This window comes from Argentina silus (assembly GCF_951799395.1).
Source record: "Argentina silus genome assembly, chromosome: 21".
Taxonomy (NCBI): domain Eukaryota; kingdom Metazoa; phylum Chordata; class Actinopteri; order Argentiniformes; family Argentinidae; genus Argentina; species Argentina silus.
Window position 1 is genome coordinate 11,432,563 of NC_139675.1, and position 17,099 is coordinate 11,449,661.

The 17,099-nt window shown below is 45.8% G+C and overlaps 1 protein-coding gene across 1 annotated transcript in view; it reads left to right on the forward strand.

Annotated features, from left to right (window-relative positions):
- Positions 1-16,773: 16,773 nt before the first annotated feature.
- fat1a (FAT atypical cadherin 1a) overlaps positions 16,774-17,099 on the forward strand; it is an 80,008-nt gene continuing 79,682 nt past the window's right edge. The window contains exon 1 of the mRNA XM_083692710.1: positions 16,774-16,862. The gene's annotated coding sequence lies outside the window, so the exon portion shown is untranslated. The remainder of the gene's footprint in view (positions 16,863-17,099) is intronic.

Genomic DNA, 17,099 nt, shown 5'->3' on the forward strand with positions numbered 1-17,099 from the left:
AGATGTCATATATATATATATATATTATATAATATAAACATACATGTATGCCATTTAGCTTTTATCCAAAGCGACTTACATTGCAGTGACTGCATACATTTTTCAGTCTGTTTGGTCCCAGCGGGAAACGAACCCACAACCTAAGCGTTGTTCGCGCCATGCTCGACCAACTGAGCCACAGAGGACCACATGTACAGTCCTAGATAAGAGGAACACTGTCAATGGGACTCGCAGGAATGACTAGATATGACGGCTGCATGGATTATTATGGTAATTAGGTGTTGAACCTTTCTAGGAATAATCCCAATTGGGAAGACGTTTTGGATAAACATTCACTTGACTTGGCATGTTGAAAAGGAAAAGACTCCACTCAGATTTGTTCCACAGTTGGTCTCAACTTTTCACTGAGGGATTTAGGATACATATGGAGGGTACTATAGGTAATTATAATCCCCTGTCTTGGAACATCAAAAAGTCTATTATTGTCTGGTATTGAACAATCCTATGATCCAGTTTCTCAGTTCAGTTGTGCACTGTTGAATGCTCCTCTGATTCGATATCTCTGCGGGTGATCTGCCTTTGAACGCTGTTGAACTATGTTGAACACTCCCCTGATTCAGTGATGTTTCTGTTCAGTTGTTCTGCCGTTGAACTTTGTTGAGCACTGTTGAACGCCCCTCTGATCTCATTGTGGTGCTGTTGAACGATCCTCTGATCCATTAGCTCCTGTAGTTCCTCCGAGATCACTCTTCCATTGGTTCTAACAGCAACTAGGAAATGACTCTAGAGGTAATCCTCTTCTACTTGGCAGAGCTGGGCATCAATTACACTTGTTTGTTGTTTATTGACAAGGAGGCACAGTGGAAAACAATGGAGTGTGTGTGTGTGTGTGTGTGTGTGTGTATGAGTGAGTGAATGACTCTGTGTAGGGTCCTCTGAGACCTATTCAATTCTAACAGGCTCTCTTGTACTTAGGAGGCAAACAAGTGATTAAACAACTTAGCTTTGGAAGGGACAGAGTGAGAGAGAGAGGGGCAGAGAGACGGCATCAAAACTCTCAGAGGATCCACATTACGGCTCTTATCGTACTGTGGCTCTTCTCTTAGAGAATCATAATGTGCTCCCGATGCAGCTGGCAACTATCAAGTGTGTGTGTGTGTGTGTGTGTGTGTGTGTGTGTGTGTGTGTGTGTGTGTGTGTGTGTGTGTGTGTGTGTGTGTGTGTGTGTGTCTAATGCACCTATTTGTCACTCTGCATGTTGAGCAGGGCGGGTGCTGAGTGCAGCCCAGTAGGACTGCAGATGCTCAGAGGTCACTTGTGTCATCCTCCTGTCGTTTTTCACAGCAAACTGCCACCCGTGTACACAAGCCAAATGTGTGTGTGTGTGTGGGGTGTGTGTGTGTGTGGGGGGTGTGTGTGTGTGTGTGTGTACCCCGTTCCAATCCCATACAAACAACTAGAACTGCAAACCATGCAGCATGGATAATTGACAGTATCTCCATCCCTAAAAGCAGATTTTAGATCAACTCTACCCCTGCTTAAGCATTAACAACATATCAGCCAAACTTTAAACCCAGTCTCGGATTAGTTGCTACCAGAGGAAGGGCCATAAGACATGCCATGTCTAATTCCTGGTATCTGCAATCCCTTATAAAAACCTAAACCAATCAAGCAGCTTTCCTCTGCTGATGTAGCAGAGGTGGTTTAGATTCACGTTGACAGGTAGCCCCCCAGCCTGTACTTCTAAGCCCAAATGTTATCCTTGAACAATGAGGACTCTCTCCTGGTCTAATGGTACTGTATGTACTTGGGCTTGGCATGAGAGAGACACCGGTTTCAATCCACTGCCGGTAACAGCGACCCAGGGCTTGTAACAACTATGCAATCACAAGGTGCCCAAGGGGGCCAGTATACAGCTGTGGGATAGGACAGATTACAGTCGTCATGGAGACGTGTTACAGCTCTGGGTAATGCTGCTATGTGTATCATGGGATGCGGTGGAGCTTTACTGCTCCTTTCTTACCCCATGGTGCTGTAAAGTCTTTTATTTTGCAGCTCAGCAATGGTCCATTACCAGCCTCCTCACAGAGAGACATTATAGGATGTTTCCTATTTACTGGAAGCATCTCTTTCTTTCTTTCTCTCTCTCTCTCTCTCTCTCTCTCTCTCTCTCTTTCTGACAGATACACCATTAGTGAAGATAATCTAAAGTGCTGTATTTGTATGGCTATGTTCTATTATATGTCATGTTATATGTTCGCTTTATTTTTGAAGACATATTACATCCATCGTCTGAAGGGATAGAGGGTGGTCTGCAAACTTCAGCCAGTGCTCTCCCCGTTTTTTTTTATCTCCCTCTCTCCACCTCCCTTTCGTTTTATCTATCCATCTCTCCGTCGGAGGAGAAAACTGCCGGGTCCTCCCCTATCTATACATCACAGAAACCCATTTCATCACTGAGTTATAAACAGCCGACAGACACCAACCTCCCTGCTGCTGAACGGGAGAGAGAGGGAAGAATCTCTGTTGACTGACTCACAGGCTTGAGGGAGGCTGGTGGAGGTCGACATCGGAGGAATGCGGAATTGTAATCCGTGGAATGGAATGAGGAACGGTATCAAACGCGGGAATGAGGAATGATATCACTTTTTTTTTCCGCCCGTTCCATGCATTACGATCTACCTAATTCTGCTTCCACCAGCCTCCCCTGCTCACAGGCTGGAGCGAAAGCGAGCCCACACTCTTCGACAAAAGGGCTCGTTAGTGTCACAGAAGAACCCTTTTTGGTTTCACGCGGAACCATTTTCACAGAGAGGCACCAGAAAGGGTTAGTTTTTCGGTGGGTTTTCCTGAGAGTGTCCCTTCGCCTGTGATCTGCTGTGGGCTGTTCCTCTCCAGGAGATGGACTAACTGTTAGCTTGCAGCCGCTGATACCTGCAGCTGCGTGTGGAGCTATCAGATGACACGTCTTTTGGGGTTGGCGGGAGGGGGAGAGGTGAGAGAGGGGAGGGGAGGGGAGGGAGGGAGGTGTTAGTCCCCTGGGCGCAGACACGCAGATACTGGTTGACCTCTATGTCCATCAGCCAGGGTGAGGGTTTGGATGGATGGATGGATGGTGGTCACATGTCTGCGAGAGACAACTGTGTGCCTGCCTGCCTGCCTGCCTGCCTGCCTGCCTGCCTGCCTGCCTGCCTGCCTGCCTGCCTGTCTGCCTGCCTGTCTGCTTGCCTCCCTCAGAGGTCAAAGGAAGCTGTCATAAACCCTCTGGGCAATCCAAGACAGACTGGGTGGTCCCTTCCATCAGTCTAGGAGACTCACACACGCACACACACAGACAGAAGACTCCACCATTTAACCTCCTGTAACCATAGACAGAGGTTTGAAATGGTCGTTGTAAGACAGAGACAAAGAGAAGGCAGGCAGACTGTAGAAATACACAAACCGAAGTGACTTGTTTTGTTGTTGTTAATGGGTTGTTGGTCTTTTCCTACAACCACCACTTCTTTTTAGGACAACTTTAGTCCTATCCAAAGTCCCCTTTCTAGTATTCATAGTCTAGATTTTCAGACATTGTCTTCATCCAGGTTTTACTTCATAAAAAGGTGGTATAGTGTTATCGGGATATTCCAACCTGATCTAAGGGAGAGTTAGTTCTTATCTAAGTGGATATGTAACTGGTGTCTCAACAGTGCAGTCTATTTCCAGCCTCAATCTTGGCTCCTCTGAATTGCAAACCCACATGACCGCTGTTCTAAAATACCGCTTTTGCCACCTGTGGCACTGAAAAGCTACCTATTTGAAGGTCTGGGTGGGTCGTATTTCAGCTGAGAAGTGAAAATTCAACTCGGTCACATATACACTAGTGATGCGCTGGTCGGCTGTTTATGGACCCGCATCTCGCCCCACAATTTCATCGACATGGCCCGAGCCCGCTCTGCCCGATATCATGCAGACACAACAATGATCTGAACCCGACCCGAACCCGCAAATATGAAAAGGAGGATAAATGGTCAGTAGCGCAAACAAGCGGAATACAATATCACCATATCACTTGAATTTTAGAGGAAGAAATAGGCTAAACCTGTAAAGTAGGAAACAAAAGACCAATCAATAACCGACTATATTTTATGAGCCCATAGAATTTGACCCGAACCTGCCTTACTCGATCTCACTATTATTGTTGAATGACCCAAGCACGCCCGATCTACGGGCCGACCCGTGTATCACTAATATACACACTGTTATCTTCGGGATACGTCCCCAAATGTGTTTCAGTCATAGGAACACAGTTGACACCAAGGGTCTTCAGGACGAAAACTGCAACAAGATACCAGACTGCGGTTTTAGAGAGAAACACTCAACGCCGGTTCACAAATCAATTTTGTCTACTTTCCTTCGCCTGCTAAAAAAGTCTGACATAGCCCGCGTGTCTCTTGTAATTAGCAAGGGAAACGGATCAATGGGAATTAAGCGATGGAGATTAAAAATAGATTTATCGAGGGCAGTCCGGGGTAGAGAACGAATGAGCTGGAGACAGAGAGCATGTGTCTTCTTGTGGCTGGAGATGTTCAATACATGGGGAATGTTTGTATGCTCGGTTGGCTGAAAGTGTAATTAGAACATGCTGCTTGTGTGTGTGTGTGTATGGGGGGGGGGGGGCATCGGTGGGGGGGGGCACAAACAACACCAATCTTGCTGTCTTCAGGAAATGGAGCCATTCAGTCCAGACTTCCTCTCCCGGCTTTAATTTAAGATCCTTATCGAGGCGATACTGTTGGGCTGGAAACTCTAATAGCCACATCCTTTCACTCCGGAGATAAAAAAAAATAAAAAAATAAAAACCTGGACACCATTTAGGTGAAGTAATCTTGATAAACCTTTGCCCTGTAAATCCGCTCTCGGAAAGGGAGAACACATTATTTGTAAAGGCCCCCGCTGTGCCTCATGGAGGTTGCATTAAGATATCCCCATAGAATCTGGAGAGAAAAGGAATACAGCTCTGAAAGCTTTAGTGTAGCAGCTTGATAGGTCGTCAACGGGATAGAATTCGTCACTGATAGAGACAGTTAGGTAACTAACTTTAAGGTAATGCACAGACTTCGGGAGCACTGCGATGTTGTCCTCACTTTAACACAACGCACAGACTCAGAGAGCAGAGACACTACGACGCTGTCCTCACCTGCACATAATTCATAAATCTGCAGAACGGACGATTGACTATAAACTAGGACGGTGCCCTCACCCTCTCCTTGACTCGGAGGTCGCCCCGGAGATGAGCATCTGTGAGATGAATAAATGTATATGCAATATTTCACCCTATCGCAGCGTGCACCTGCAAGACTCCCGTCACACACACACACACAAACACACACACACACACACCTCTGCCATATGACCTTGATCCTTTTACGGTCGTGCCATGTTGTAAGATCCCCCGGCCTCGCTCAACCTTACATTAAAGAAGATGAAGGTGTAAACATGACAGAGGTGTGCGTGTGCGTGTGCGTGTGTGTGTGTGTGTGTACTTGTGCGTGTGTGTGTGTGTGTGTGTGTGTGTGTGTGTACTTGTGTGTGTGTGCATGCACGCATGTGGGTGTGCGTGTGAGGGTGTGTGTGCATGTGCGTGTGTGTATGTGCGTGTGTGTGCTTGTATACGAACAGGCAAGATACTCGAAACGGCGAGATATTGCATTTCATGGGTCACAGACCAAGGGTGACGTGTGTGTTCAGCTTTAAATGAGTAATGATGATAACTTCCTGGGTCAATATGATTCCCTGTGATTGGCTTCTCCTCTATTTCAATGTACAATATCTCCCATCCTCAGCCCAGACACAAGCTCCCTCTCAAGGGTTAAATAGCACTGACTCTTGGTGGGAGATTGAGAATATTTGAGAGCGGGAGACCCTTGACCCTCTTGTAGAACAAAGAAGACCCCATTACAATCAGCCTTCCCACCAATCCCCAATCGGATATCTTACAGTCTATCAGTTGTACTATCAGTGTGGTGAAGCACTGATAAACGGTGGATATCAACCTCACTGCAGCAAAACAATCTACTGCTTTTATGTGTCTGATAATACATCATCAATCTGTTACTGATATCTCACCAACTGCTATCCCCTATCTAATCGCCCATATGGATTTGATGCTACTGGTTTTTCCCGAGGTACTATAGCTTCACCCCTGATATCGCTCATGTTCCAAGCATCTCCGGGTTCTCCTCATCTTCCGATTTGTCCTGATGCTCCTGGGAGATTTATGGCTGGATTGGATTTTCCACCTTCAGGTACTCTCTCTCTCTCTCTCTGCCCCTCTCTCTCTCTCTCTCTCTCTCTCTCTCTCTCTCTCTGCCCCTCTCTCTCTCTCTCTCTCTCTCTCTCTCTCTCTGCCCCTCTCTCTCTCTCTCTCTCTCCTCTGATATCACAGACACCTGGCTAAACCAACCCTGTCATATTCTTCTAACTGATCCAATGTTCTCCTATTTACTTTCTTTTCTTTTTCTGCTGAGTAGAAAGGAGACAGTTTTCAAGGGAAAATGAGACGGGAGGGAGAGGGAGAGGGAGAGAGAGAGAGAGAGAGAGAGAGAGAGAGAGAGAGAGAGGAAATATTGCTGTTGCTATTTTCAGCGGCTCGAGTAGAGAAAAACAAAGAAGCAAGCGTTTTGTTAAATTGACAGGAATGCGGAGTGTCCCTTCACAGTGGGGAATCGACTGTCACAACAACTTGCTGCTCTCAGGCAAGCAGTGTTAGTCTACATGCAGAGTAGAGCAGTCAGCTGTGTGTGTGTGTGTGTGTGTGTGTGTGTGTGTGTGTGTGTGTGTGTGTGTGTGTGTATGTGTGCCTGTGTGTGTGTGTGTGTGTTAGCATCATCAAACAAACAAAAGTAAACTCACAACTGAACAGCATGAGAGATTATGTACTCTATCTATAACCTCTTTGACCCAAAAATGTCTAAATATGAAATATCCTACCCTTCCACTGCAGACTAAAATCCTTTCCCTCACGTGCTTGAAATATGCCAACGCCTCAGAGAAGCATCACAGCAATATGCTGGCATATCTCAAGTATGAGTGATGAGAGCGCCTCTGTTCCAGTTATGTCTCCTCATCACTTTATCCTCACGGCTGGGACTCTCACTGGCCGGGCGTATTAGATCCACTATGAAAATATTGATTTTAGATATCGCAGAGGCCCCTGTGTCAAAGGATGATTAAATTAGGCAGAGCAAACACACAAATCATATCAAGAGATTACACAATTACTACTCTCTCTCTCTCTCTTTCTGCTTCTCAACCTCATCTACACATGCATCCGTTACATCTATCTGCAGTGGAAAAGGCAGGGACTCTCTCTCTCTCTCTCTCTCTCTCTCTCTCTCTCTCTCTCTGTCGTTCTCTCTCTGCTGTTCCCTCTCCCTCCCCCTCTCCCTCTCCCTCCCCCTCTCCCTCTTCTTCTCCTCGTCACTTTTTTTCATCCCTTGCCCTAAAAAGAACATGTAAAGGTCTCTCTCCCTTTAGCAGCTGAGGAGCAAGCCCTAATAAAACACACACACACACACACACACACACAGATATGCACGCACACGCACACGCACACCACTGCAATCCCAGTAGCTCTCCAGGAGTTGGGTTTGCAATAGTACAGCATGTTCCCTCCACACACACACACACACACACACACACACACACACACACACACACACACACACACACACCCCTATATATGTTTGAACAGCATAATCCTCAGCCTTCATTCTCCTCCCAGTTCAATAGCTGCCGCTGTTGCCACTTTCCCCTTAGTGACTGGGCCCTGGTGTTTTGCACACAAGCCCATGGAGGGCCGAGGCTGGGGGCAGTTGACTTTGCGCAGGCACGTTCGTTAGGCCTTCAAAGAGGAGCCGCGCCCGCTTGATGATAAGGCAGTGTTTGGACTTGTCTCTTTGAGGAGGGAGATACTGTATGTGAACCGTATCGCTCGCACACACACACACACACACACACACACACACACACACACACACACACACACACACCACAGTGGTGCAGCAGCACAGTCTTCTTCTGATCCCACTGGATAATAGAGGGAGAGAGATACGGAGGCTGTACAGTACAATCTATCTGCAGTGGAAAGGGCAGTCTCTCTCTCTCTCTCTCTCCCTCCCTCTCCTCTCTCTCTCTCTCTCTCCCTCTCCCCTCTCTCTCTCTCTCTCTCTCATGCCCTCTTCAGTAACACAGTATGTTGACCTTTCTAAATAAGTGAGGGATGCAGCTTCGTAAAGTAAACAGTAGTTTGTTTGCAGCATCATGGCCAGTATGTATTGATCCTCGCAGGCAGAGAAGGTCAAATGCTTGACAGTTCAGGTGCTTCTTATTGAAGCCACAATGTGGAATTGGAGACTGTTAATTTTTGGCCACTGAAAGAACAATTTAGGATCAAATAGATTATTTGAGCCTGAAATTCAAGAATTGAAATCCCTTGGTGTTCTGAGTAGGGAATGTTCACGATGGTAACAAAGTGATAGTCAAGCAAAACGATTGGTAACTTCCAAATGATTTCATAGAGGAAGTGAATAAGAGGTTAATTGAAGTTAATACCTTCCTGTTTGGTTGTTGAACATTGGACAGAGGTTATTCACTAACAATGGCCATTTTAATGGCTGCAGAACTGCAGCTGGGGATTTTCTCTCTCTCTCTGTCTCCCCACAGTAATTAGCACCCTGGAAGGTTACAAACAAGTGTCAGGCAAAAGATGGGAAAGACGGGAAGAGAAAGAGGGCAAGATGGAGAGGTGGGATAGAGAGAGAGTGAAAGAGTGACAGACACATGGTGCATCAGTGCCAATTAATTCCGAAATATGGGAGAAGTCTGTTGCCTCCTGTGAGATGGGGACGAGAGGCTTAGCTAGAACGGATACAGCAGTAGGATACAGTTCCAACCCATACACTGATCTCAGGCCAGTTTCCTTCTCCGATGGATGCAGTTATGGTTTGCGGAGGGTCAACTGATGCTGGATCAGTGCCAGAGGGTATCATCGTGACACTGTGTGTTGAAGGTACACTTCATCGCAACTTTAACATTTTAAATGTGTTTGTGTTATAATATTTGTTATTGGCAGGTCATTTCCCCAGTGTCTCAGGTACAAAATAAGCTCAAATCGTCTATAATACTCTTGTCTATAATCTCTCAACGAATATCACAAATCTTATCTTATGTTACTCCTAATTTCTATACACCAATGCCCCACAGTGAGTAGATATGATATAGTTGACTCAGATACAGAGAGAGAGAGAGAGACCGAGAGAGTGAGATTAACCCTCCGACGTAATAAGCTGCCATGGCTCTGCAGTTTGTGTGAGGTTCATGCTGGAGATGAGACATTTCTGAAGAAGGGATCTAAAAGAAGAGGGGGGGGGGGGGGGGGGGGATGTTTTCACTGCTCGTTTTTATCTGAGAGGAGGGTATGTCTTTAAGTGGAGAGGTAGACAGTGCATGTGCCAGTGCACCATATGTGTGTATGAGAGCAGCAGATGTGTGTGTGTCTGTGTGTGTGTGTGTGTTTACTGTAATGCCTGCTGCTGGGAGTGAGGTCCATCAATCATTGATGAATGCCACAGTCTCCATGCTGCTCCGCTGATTTGTGTCACAGTCCGGAACGTGATTTCCAGCGTTGGGTCATATGCTGGGACTTTTCCCCTCCAATGCACGCATATTACAGCTAACAACTCATGTGCTGTCAACCAGCAGTAGCAGTGTTGGAAAACACACGCGCACGCGCACACACACACACACACACACACACACAGTGAGGTCTGTACTATTGTCAGGAAACAATGGTCGACATCCCACACTGAGAAGGCTTCTATGGTAAATCATGTTTATTATCTGTACATGGTTTAGCTATTTGAATAGCTCATTTTATCTGATCTACACAGGTACAATAGACTCACATGATTGAGAGACACACACATGCACGCACAAACACACACCCCTCCCTGCATCTTAAGAAACACAAAGCCTGTAAAGAGCGTCTTGAGGGCCTTTATTCCCTCTCCCACGAGCGGTGTGACATCACGGTCCGGATCAGAGGATTAAGAAGCTGTGCGGAGACCCTGGGGCATTCCTCTCCATGCTTCCTAAATCTGACACACGATATGGCTCCTATTAGATAAGCAAATGTGTGTGTGTGTGTCAATACATAATACATGATCGCCAGGGGAACGCCATTGGCTCGATTTCCGAAACAGAAAAGGTCGAGATGGTGAAGAGAATATCTCGAGGTGAATGAACACAGCCTTACTGCTGTTGAGGGCCCCCCCTTTATTCACAATAAGCCGCTCCCCATTTTTTTTTAAAAACGGGAAAATGTAGGCATGGTGAGAATAACTGGCGGAACGGGGTACTTAAGAGCCCAACACATTCACAAACCTCTGTATCTCCCTCTCATTTCTTAAACCCCTGAGATGCTATATGAATGGAGGGACTCTGGTGTCTGTTGTTTTGAGTGGTGTCTTGCCGAGATGCAGGCAGGGCTTTACTTCTGAGGCTGGAAACACTTCTACTCGGGCATCTGTTTTGTCCCTGATAGAGAGAAGAGCAAAGCACATTCTTTTCTTTTTTTTTCCCTCTTCCCTTCTGTTAAACATTTTTTTATCTGCACTGGCAGACGCGAAGATGAGAAATGTGAGGGGAAGTGTGTGGAAGTGCCGTGCTTCGTTTTAATGTGTGTCAGAACAAGATGGAGGCTCCTCTCTGCAAACACACGCCTCCATTACCATTACATGGCCTCGCTAATCCATGTCCAAAAAATGCTCCTTTTGTGTTTAATCCCGACACTATTTCCATGGGATTAGGATTGAATGATGACGGGGGGGGATCGGTGGAATACGCTGTAGCTAATATGACCCAGTCTGCAATGTTTTGTTGTCAGATTGTGGGATGTATGTGACTGGTGTAGGACTGAATGAGAGGTAGGGATTGTGTTTTGAACATAATCCTGTATGTTAATGTCCTTGTGTGTCTGACGTGGATGTTAAGACTATGACTAAGCCTGCTTCTATCCACAGACGGTTATTTCCTAAGAGGAACGAGGCAGGTAGAAGGAGATCAGATAACCTGGCCACAGGAAACCCATAACACCTGAACACACAGTGATACACTCCTTCTATGTACACTAGGAGCGGTGCCCGTATGACATAATTAACGTACAGTCAGGGACACCGTATCTACCTGTAACCCGGGTGTTGCCACACCGGAAACGCTTCCACACCTGAACAAACACCGGCAACATACGGGGTCAAGTTTATTGTGGACACAGGGTTGGTTTTGGCGAGGGGGAGAAGCACTCAAGGGAAGGAAAATAAAGCGAAATGAATTCACGAACAGAGTTTATGACAGTTCCACCCTCCCCCAGGATACCGTCAAAAGACTGGGCACCATGCTGATAAGGATTAACCATTGGTTTGCTAATTAGGATTTGGTGGTTTCCAGATGGGGGAGGGGGGGGGGGGGGGGGTCTTTTAAAGTTGAGTCTTAATTAGAAGTCTCTTCCTGTTTGCCAGTGTGATTGTACCTTCCTCACCCACAGCTCAGCATTTCTCAGCATGTCTCTCTCCTCGTCTCTGCTTTTGTGTTTAAGATTCAACGAGCTCTCTCTCTCTCTCTCTCTCTCACACACACACACACACACACACACACACACACACACACACACACACACACACACACACACACACACACACACACACAGATCTGGAAGACTAGGTAGAATTGCGTCTTGGGGCAGGGGTCTGTGAACCAGGTGGGCATGTTTATGCTCACCGGAGGGTGGAACATGTGACTACTGTTGTAGGGAACATACATATGTGTTTGTGAGCACCTGGGGCCTGTTGATGATGCTGGTGGTCTGGTGCTGAATCTTTAACCCCATTCATTCCCTATACAGAGTGGTTCGGTGTCTGTGGAATTTATTTTTATAAACTGACCCAATAATGGGGATTTTAAATCCTAAACTCTCTCTCTCTCGTTATGTCTGTTTATCCTGATATGCTTATGCTTTTTTTTTTTTTTTCCCTTCTCAGAGGTAACTGTTCCCTTGTCCCTATTTTCATTCCTTATCTCTCACTTTCACAGATCCTCCCGCCGTCTCTCGCTTCTTCCCTTCATTTCTCCCGACTCCCACTGCTCTCTCTCTCTCTTTCTCCTCCGCTCTCTCTCTCTCTCTCTCTCTCTCTCTCTCTCTCTCTCTCTTTCTCCTCCACAGCTCCACCTCTGCATGTCAGAAAGAGCAAATAAGCATGTTTGCAATAGAGCACGAAGCAGACATAATAAAAAATGACCCCCGAGTGGACAGTGTATGACTCAGATAAACATGAATTATGCATTTCATGTCATCTCTAACCCGGCAATTTGTTGTAAGTATGACGAGAGAGAGAGAGAGAGAGAGAGCGAGAGGAGGAGAGAGAGAGAGAGAGCGAGAGAGAGAGAGAGAGAGAGAGCGAGAGGAGGAGAGAGAGAGAGAGAGCGAGAGAGAGAGAGAGAGAGAGAGCGAGAGGAGGAGAGAGAGAGAGAGAGCGGGTTTCCATACCATCATATTTGGGGTTAATTACAAAAGCAGCTCTAACCGTGAGGATTTGTTAAGATAATCTTACCCTTCGCTCGAGGCAGGAGAGACATTTGTATTCTCAGCAACAGCAGCAGCAGAAGCACAGCATTGCTCTCTCCTCCTCTCTTCTCTTCTCTTCTCCTCTCCTCTCTTCTCTTTTCCTTTCTTTTTCCTCCTCAGCTGCAGGGAAAATGTTGCTCCTTTATTTTGTACCCATAAACGGCAGTGTGTGTGTGTGTGTGTGTGTGTGCGCGCGCGTGTGTGTGACATTGTAGGATATTTTTTTAAGAGTTTGATTTCAAAAAGCTAAAAAAAAAAAAAAGACTCAGCCCTGAAGGGCCTGGATTGGGACAATGGGGTGCAATTTGTTACATTTCCAGTGAATATAACTCAGCCTCAATCATGCTTCCATCTCATCGCATCCCTCCATCTCTCTGTAATATTGAGCTGTCGGGTTCGGATTGCAAGCGGATCGCGTTGTAGTGGGAGAGACAAATCACAGGTCATCCCGTGTCTGCAGGCTTAGTAAGGCTCGATCTCTCTGGTTGTGATCTGTATCAGATAGCGAGCCGGAGGGGGGAAGAACAACTCAAGACATTAGTCACAGAGAAGCACCATGATCACAACTCTGGAGTGCCTTGCTTTAAATCCCTAAAGTGTCAGTCAACAAACGAGGAGATAATCTCTGGTTTCACCATACTGCATCAGAGACGATCGACTCTCATAGATTAGAAAATGAACGACTACATACTGTACATGATAATGATATATAGAATCGATGTTTTTGAGGCCTTTGGAATACATATAAAGAGGTTGACTCAACTGGATGATTTTAGTGTTTCCTCCCTAGGTTTTTTTTTCCCGCAGTGGGGGGTCAAGGTTTTGAATCGTGCCCGAGCGAAGCGTGCGTGGCCAGCGTCACTGGGTCGGGGTGAATGTCAATTTGGCGAGCTCTCTAACTTCTAGAAGCTTAACCTGCAGTCACAACTGCTGCTCCTCAGTGACTGGGGAAGCGTTATTACGACCTCATACAACATGAAAATCCCACAGGAGCGGCGGTAAACATCTTGCAGTGACAGGCCACTGCTGCTGAATACATATAGCGGAAACACTGCATTTAGGCAAATTAACCCTATGATACCCATATGCTGCTTTGGTAATATGCAGATCTGGGTTGAAAATGATTTGAAATATGGTAATATGGTCTATTATGGTGGGCCAAGCCAGAACTATAGATATAGAGCATTTGGCAAACTATCCTCCTTGAAGGCCCTAAGTGCAGCCCGACATTTTCATTTGCATTCTGACTACAATGGTTAACATCTAACAATCTCTGATCCTTAGGTGACAACATGATGCCTATTCAAATTCAAAATCTCAAACCGAGCTTGGTGAAGTCTTCATACCCATCCACCCTCCCCATTAGTCACGGATCTAAGGTCAGTTTGTATAGTCAAGGTTACAGTTGGGGGCAGGGTACTCTGATCCTAGATCTGTACCTAAGGGCAATGTCTGCCTAGAGGACCCTTATAAAGCATTGAAAGCTGAACTGCCCCCACTTAGACACACACACACACACACACCAGCAGCCCCAGACAATGGAATGTCTAAACAGCGGCAAGATCAGAGAGGTTCGGACTAGCTCCAGGGATCACCTGACCTGAATCCAATTAAACCTTTATGGGCGGATCAGAGGGGAGCTCCTGGGAAACAACAACCCTGCCCTGTTGTGGATGGGCGCTCGGAGGGAGGGAGGGAGGAGGGGAGAGGGAGAGAGAGAGGGATGGAGAGAGAGAGAGAGGGAGGGAGAGAGAGGGAGAGAGAGAGACTGTTAACGCAGCTTGTCGGCAAATGCGTCTTTAATGAGCCAGGCAGCCAGTGCTGAATGGACATTAGGCAGGCAGGGATTCACACACACACACCGGATGACTGGTCCTTAACACACACACACACACACACACACACACACACACACACACACACACACACACACACACACACACATCACATTCAAATATTTTCTTGCATTGTGTGTTAACTGCAAACCAGCAGTATGGGGTAATTCCTGATGGGACTGCAGTACATTGCACTGACATTTTTTTGTGTTTGAGAATGTCTCTTCTTTGTCATTTTTATAGTAGCAACATTTCAAATACATTGAGGTGTATCTACCTACAAGGGAAACAAAAAATATATTTGTTATGTACGTATGAAAAAGCAGTAGGCATGTTGATCCTGTGTGAGAGATATTAGATTGTGTTCTAATTTCATGCATGCACGTCTGATTAATTTGCCTACAGCCTTGTAATAGATTTCGATTGAACTTTAATGAAAGCAGTAATTATGGCCAAAACAGCAAAAACGATTAGGTTTACTCCGTGAACCACTCACCAACCTGCTTGGAATTCTAGTTGAGCTTTGCTGGGAGGTAGGACGGAATTACCGACTGTGCGACTCATGACGTCAGGGCTCTCTCAACCCAAGGCATCCCGGTAGAGACAGAACGCGACTGCATGGTGTAGCGGAGCGCACGCAGACGAACGTTTGGAGTCCTATGTGCCATTCGCTCTTGATGAAAATGCGGGATTTACGGACACTGGAGCCGTTGGAGATGTGAATAATGTGGACTATCCGGTTGCGGATAACTTTCTTTGTGTGACTGTCATTTTTGCGAGATGCTCGCATATACAATTTGCCAAATTTGGTCGGGATTTATCTGAACGGAAGTTTGGAGCAGCGACCAGCGACGTTCATCCACCTGGCCTGGTAAGTAGAAGAAGTGCATTGACTAAACCTTCCATAAGGAGTAGCAAGAGTGGGGTGGTGTGATTGCAAGTTAATGCTTTTTTTTTTTTTAAATCAACATTATCATCATATTGAAAACAGCATCATAATGATTCTCCGTTATAGGCTAAAATAAGTTAATGTAAACGTTACCCAAATCTATCTCGGTCTCTCTCTCTCTCTCTCTCACACACACACACACACACACACACACACACACACACACACACACACACACACACACTCACACTCTCTTTCTCTCTCTCTCTCGCTCTCTCTCTCTCTCTCTCTCTCACACACACACACACACACACACACACACACACACACACACACACACACACACACACACACACACACACACACACACACACACACACTCAAACTTACACACAGTCACACACACACGCACACACACACACACACTCACACTCTCTTTCTCTCTCTCTCTCTCTTGCTCTCTCTCTCTCTCTCTCTCTCTCTCACACACACACACACACACACACACACATCAAATGTGTTGAACCCCATGTGCAGCATATCTCCGGAGCGCAGCGCAGCGCCTTGGAGAGAGCAGTTTGAGCAAGAGTAGTGAGAGAGCGCCATCAATCGCATAGCAGCCACACTCCTAGAAAATCCTACAATGATGATAAAATTGTCCACTTTAAAAACAACTGTGGATTTTTTCACCAGACTTAGTTGCCATATCACTTTGGGGATATGAACCGGTTATTTGATTTTAACACGGTAACACTTTAACGCATAACTTTCCATAAGGGTAAACAATAAACCGTCTCCTTAAAAATGCATATCACAGGCCAATCTTTTCATAAGTTACATACTATATTATCATTTACTCAACAAACTATAATGACAAAGTAGAAGCCTAGTTCAAAACCTATTATTTTTCGTGCCTTGTCTATAACAAAGTTAGACATATCGACTTTTGATGTGATTTGCCTAATCGTAAAGAAAAAAGAAGAAGAACAAAGAAAAGTGATTTCCACTCTATTGGTGCATTTAGAAGACAAGAATGATATCGGAACGTTACATGCATGTGTCACGGTTCTTGTCGATATATTGCAGTCTTATATAAATAATTTTCAAGGCTACGTCCCATAGGCCTATATTGGTGCAGGACATGTCGAATTAATAAAGCTAATTTGAAATATGTACACGCATCTGTGAGTTAGGCAGAACAGAAGACATCAAAGTGAACCGTTATTTCGGTTCTGAGAAGCGGGGGAGAGAGGGCTGTTTTATCTTCATGCCAGCAGTAAGTAGATCCGGGCGTGCGCAACGCGGAAAGATACCATAGGCAAATTCAGTATTGGAGAGCGAGAGGGAGCGCGGCGAGACAGAGTGCGAAGTGGAAAGAATCACGGAGAGGAGTACACGTATTTGTTACCATGCTGGCATTTGGACCTCATAAACTACATGAAAAACCTCCAAATCCACGACGTTATTGAGGGATTAGGTATGTAAATGCGTTGCATTTATTGGTGCACTTTTCTTGGTAATTGCGAGGGGTCTTTTCTATGGGGGGGGACGTGTGAAAAGTTGAGCTATCGGAACGGACTATAGCTTGAAGTGTGGTGTCGGGTGAAATCAGAGCCCTTTCTTTCAGAGAAGTTTTTAGCGCCTTAAAGTTGTGTAGGAAAGGTGCATAGCACCATTGGACTAACATTCTAAAGTTTATCTGTTCTGTTGTGGT